We start from the raw sequence: 6000 nt of genomic DNA on the forward strand, positions 1-6000 counted from the left end.
TTTCTATGACCCATGTCCCTTGAAAGTTTTCTTACAATCTTCTGTTCTGTTGTGAAGTTGTAAATAAATACTTCACTAAGTGTGATCTTTTCCTCTGAAAATAAAAACATCTGGCTTATTTCAAGAACTGCAGTGTTTCTTAATCCTACACAAAGAACCACCTCACAGCTGCACTTGCTCATAAATACAGGTCAGGGAGGAGATGTACCAAAATGATTTCCAGGCATACATTCTAGTATATAGTGCTATGAGTTATATATAATAATCGATACAGATACACTGATCTAAAATAACAGGTTAACAAAAGTCAAATTCATTTATACCAAGAATACTGATGGGAAGGGCGCCCGTGTGGCTCAGTAGTTAAACATCTGCCTTCAGCTCAGGTCATGATCCCAGGGTCCTGGGATCAAGGCCCACTTTGGGCTCCCTGCTTAGTGGGGAGCCTGCTTCTCCCTCTCCCTCTGTGCTCTCTCATTCTCTCTTTCTCTCTCTCTCTCAAATAAATAAATAAAATCTTTAAAAAAAAGAATACTAATGGGAATAAAGTTGCTTTTCTAAGTGAAAAAAATAAAGTAGTGCATGACAAGGACTTTTGTTCTCAGCAGCCCAGTTAGAAAGTACAAAAACTTCCATCTGTTGCAGCTTGAGAATTACTTCTGCTCCACCTTAGAATTTTAGAAAGCATGAACTCTAGAGGTTATCTAGTTCAACCTTACTTCTTTTTTTTTTTTTAAGATTTTATTTATTTGACAGAGAGAGACACAGCGAGAGAAGGAACACAAGCAGGGGGAGCGGGAGAGGGAGAAGCAGGCTTCCTGCCGAGCAGGGAGCCCGATGTGGGGCTTGATCTCAGGACCCTGGGATCATGACCTGAGCCGAAGGCAGGCGCCTAACGACTGAGCCACCCAGGCGCCCCAACCTTACTTCTTCTTTATCTTATTTTTTCATAAGATGATGATAAGCAGTAGGACCATAACCAGAAGAGGACTGATCTAATATTGACTCAGATCCTGTTAGAGGGTAAAAGGGTAAAAGATACAGGTAGTAGGGAAGCCTTTTTTGGCCACCTACATGCTAAAGCTGGGTCATGTGTAACAGTCTTCAGATCCAGTACTCTGCAAAGTGATGAGGGTTCTAACAATGAGCAGTCAGCTGTTGGACATATTATTATCAACAATCGTAATTGTTCATCTACAGAGGACTCCTGGACGTTTTATAACCTTTTTGTATTGTGTCAACAATATGAAATATAGGAATTACCTGCATGTGCAGATGAGCACACTAAGGCTTAAAGAGGTGATGAAAGTCAAGCAATTAATATATGATGACACTGATACCATATTTCACTCTCGACCATGAAATCAAGTATCTCCATGCTGTGTTCTAAGGTGCCCAGAGAAGAAAGAATTCCATGGCCAAATATGATTGGAAAATGTTGCATACTGGATTCACTTTTGGAGATTCACAATGCGCATCGGCACATTAAGAATTTTGAAAGGTACTGCATGGAAAAAATTAAAGCACACGTTAAAAAGTTTAATTTTATTCAACCTCAAATTTATCAAACTAATTTGACCACTAAATTCTTTTTCCTCACAGCAGCTATTACTACCTCAGAGAGTTTCTAATAGGGCAATCTGAGTATGCTTCACTAATGACGGGGTTCAGGACATGCTACTTCAAAATACGGCATATTGAATATTTTAAACTGAAGGAGTTTGAGGAAACAGTAGAAGCAAGATCATTCTGACCTTTTCCCCTACCACCACCCTTCTCCTCTGAAACAGGTCATGAAACTCTACTATGAGAGATGCCCTCCCTACACCTGGAGAAAGGGAGCATTCTTATCTCTGAAGACAAAGGGACGCTGAGAAGAATCCTAAGAAGCAGGAGTTGCTAAGTTTCCCTCAGTTCTCTATGATTGCCTCATACTCTCTGATCTTAACATATTTCTACATGACTGTTCAGTCTTCATTAAAACTAGCATACAAATACCCAGGCCTGACTGTTTCCTTGGGTCTTCATTTCCTTATGAAGGTTCCCATGTCATGTAAAACTTGTATTAAACACAGATTTGTATGTTTTTCTCCTGCTAATCTCTTTGTCAGTTTAATTTTCAGACCCAGCTAGCTACCCTAAGGACATACAGGAAAACTTTTTCCTTCCCTACACTAAATTATACCATCTCCTAATATAAAAACTATTGAATGTCTATAACACACTCAATGAATATTATGTCACACATGAGATGCCTTAGACATCTCGTGTAAATCTGCACTGCCATGATATGTTTATTACGTTACATATTTATCTCCCCCACGAGATGGCAAGGAACTCCTCCCAGACTTTTCTATAAATTCACACAAGCACCAGCACAGGCGCACACGCACACACACCACTTACGTAGTACAGTATAATGTGTGCTATGAAGAAGTGACAGACAGGAACTAGCAAAACACAAAGGAGGGAATGGTCCCCACCATCTCAGGAGGTCAGTTTCCTCTAGAGAAGAGATGGAGAGTGAGTTGACTCTTAAAGTTCTAGGAAGCCAACTGAAACCAAGGGTGAGGTGAAAACCCCAGGGGCATGAAACAATTTAGGGAGGCACCAAGACTTTCGTGGCTATGCAAATGAGGAAACTACCTGAAATCCATTATATTATGCCCTTCTTTTTAGAAAAGGTCTTGTAGGGCGCCTGGTTGGCTCAGATGGTTAAGTGTCTGCCTTTGGCTCAGGTCATGATCCCAGGGTCCTGGGATCGAGTCCCACATCGGTCTCCCTGCTCGGCGGGGAGCCTGCTTCTCCCTCTGCTTCTCTCTCTCTCTCTGTCTCTGTCTCTCAGGAATAAATAATAAATAAAATCTTTAAAAAAAAAAAGAAAAGGTCTTGTACCTCAAGCTTACATTACTGTTGCCAAGATTCTGGTGACCTGGTTTGCAGTTCCTCCTTGGGGAAGTTAGAATACTTACAACGCTCCCAGCATTGTGCCAGATCCTGAGGGATTCAAGAGGTTTGCAACTGAAATATATAAAAGTAAAGGAATGTTGCTAAGGAAGAGGATCTTAAATGTTCTCACCACCAAAAAAGAAATGGTCATTATGAGATGTGATGAAGGTGTTAAGGAAAACACTGTGGTAGTAATCATTTTGCAATATATAAGTCTATCAAATCAACAAGATGTACGCCTAAAATTTACACAGTGTTATATGCCAATTTTATCTCACTAAAGCTGGAAAAAATAAAATAGTAAGCAGCTGATTTTTTAAAAAAGTTAAGCAAAATAAGTATCCCATCCCTTACTCTCTATCAAGCAAGCAACACTACACAGCCAGAGCATGATTTTGATATCAGATGGGGGTTTAAGTACCAATTTCAAGTTACTGAAGTTCCCTGCCCTCGGTTTCCTCATCTGTAAAATGGAGCTGTTGTGAATGAGATACACGGTACATGTCAAGGGCTAAACACAGTGCCTTACCCATGGGAAGCTCAGTTAATAGTGGCTGTTACCATTTTATACACTGGAGAGATTTTCTTTTCCATTTTTTTCTTACACATTTCTTCTCCTTTGTCTTCCCACCTACAGAACTACTTTTAAGACAGAGATCTTTTTTTTTTGTGCCACCTACAGTTACTAGTCCAATAACTATACCTAGTACATGCTATACAGCTACTTATTTCTAACTAGTGGTAAGATGCAAGAGGAAAAGTCAAATACTCTGGACCCAATGTTATAACCCCTTTGTCTGAGTTTTCATATTAGTTTGTATGAGTAAGTTCGTATAAGTGAATAAAATATTGAGAGATAGATGAAACATTTAAAAAAAAAAAGTTAAGGGGAGCCTGGGTGGCTCAGTCGATTAAACGTCTGTCTGCCTTCAGCTCAGGTCATGATCCCAGGGTCCTGGGATCAAGCCCCAAACTGGGCTCCCTGCTCAGCAGGGAGCCTGCTTCTCTCTCTCTCTCTCTCTCTCTCTTTCTGGCTCCCCCTGCTTCTGCTCTCTCTCTCGCTTTATGTCTGTGTCAAATAAATAAATAAAATCTTAAAAAATAAATAAATAAAAGTTAATCCAAGGAAAATAATAATAAGGATAAAGAATAAAGGACATTATCTTCTTGAATCTTCCCTGGGCCACTCATTTATCATGTAAACATAATTGATCAGTTAGAAAATTCTGTTTTGTTAAAGTATTTAGAAAATGAAGCTACTGTCTTTGACAATGCTGGAAAGGGGAACAATTAAGTTAGAATCTTTGCTCATGAACTAGAGGCTCAAAAATAAACATCAATTCTTTCCAATGCTGGAAGGGGAACAATTAAGTTAGAATCCTTGCTCATGAACTAGAGGCTCAAAAATAAACACCAATTCTTACTATCCAAGGCTGAAAGACAGCAAGCAGTAAACTTCAATTGTATATTAAGAAAATTTAAAAAATCTGAGAATATTGCTGATGTTTTCTTGCTTTGCTTGTCTAATTGCAAACTGAATACTGCTTCTGACAGAACTCTCTTAGGCTGAACTGATGAAAGGATTAACCAAACTGTTAGGCTTGAACTTAAAAATCACAGGATATAAAAAACTAAAAAAATCTTGAGATTCCCAGGGTGTTTAAAAATAACACAGCCTTGGGGTGCCTGGGTGGCTCAGTTGGTTAAGCGACTGCCTTCAGCTCAAGTCATGATCTCAGGGTCCCGGGATCGAACCCCTCATCGGGCTCCCTGCTCGGCAGGAAGCCTGCTTCTCCCTCTCCCACTCCCCCTGCTTGTGTTCCCTCTCTCGCTGTCTCTCTCTCTGTCAAAGAAATAAAATCTTAAAAAAACCAAAAAACAAAAAACACAGCCTTAGAATATTGGGTGTTTAAAAAGAACATAGCCTCAGAATGTTGGGAAAATCAAAATATTAAATTCTGATTGTGTTATCACCAAAATCCCAAGTGAAAAAGAATCAGGCAAAGCATTCAAATAAATTAATGTAGCTTCTCAGGGAGGTCAGCTGTTAAGAGAACATGAATAAACATAATGAAAACAGCTAAAAAAAAATGTTAGAAGAAATGTATTTTGATTACCATCTTTGTTTTTTGATTTGGGAATTTCTAGTTTGTTTTTGCCTGAGGGGCTATATGAGGAGTTGTAGAAATTGCCAAAAAGCAAGATTTGAGTTGGTGCTTGAGTAAGTTGTTTCTGATTATTTTTTTGGTTTAAACAGTAATCCAAAAGAGGTGTCAAATCATTGCAACAAGGAAGTTCACTGATCTAATTGGCATATTAATAACATAACCAGGGAGAAGAGTTCAACTTCTTGTTCTAAGTTAAATTTGTTTTCTTGGTATTAGTGAACTTAGTTAGATGTAAGAATATAATTTTCACTAAGATGTATCTCAGTATAGTGTATGATATTTGTTGATTTTCCTTGCAGCATGTGCCAAAGTTGTAAGAAAGAAAAATGTGTTTGTGGGCAAAAGGACATCCTGTGGACTAGTACTTCTCAAACTTTAATGTCCATTTGGATCTGAGGGTCTTGTTAACATGCAGATCCTGATTCCACAAGTTTGGGGTAAAGGTTCTGTGTTTCAGACACTGCCTAGGTGATGCTGATGATGCTGGTTCTTGGACTATACTCTGAGTAGAGAGGCTGTAGACTAACCAGTTCACTAAAACAGCAGAGAGTGACCAGAAATGGTCATTCCAGTGGAAGGGTACTGTATACTGTGGGGCTCCCCTTGTCCTGGCTTAGTCAGTGATCACAGGGCCCTTTTCCTGTTTGCCAGCCTGGTGGGTGGGTCCATGGATTGAAGGCAAGGCATTTCCAGGAGCTCATGGTAGAAAGAGCAACAGCTGTTCCTGTATTCCATGCCATCTCTTTGAGAGAACAAAGGCTCCTTATTGGCAGATAGTCGGCCATCACAGCTATTCTAAAATGGAAAGGAAGGAATAAACCATGAGAGTGAACAAACAGGTAAAGATGATGCAAAAAATGGAAAGAGGAAGTAAGGAGAAGTC

Source organism: Zalophus californianus, chromosome 3 (assembly GCF_009762305.2).
Source record: "Zalophus californianus isolate mZalCal1 chromosome 3, mZalCal1.pri.v2, whole genome shotgun sequence".
NCBI classification, from domain to species: Eukaryota; Metazoa; Chordata; class Mammalia; order Carnivora; family Otariidae; genus Zalophus; species Zalophus californianus.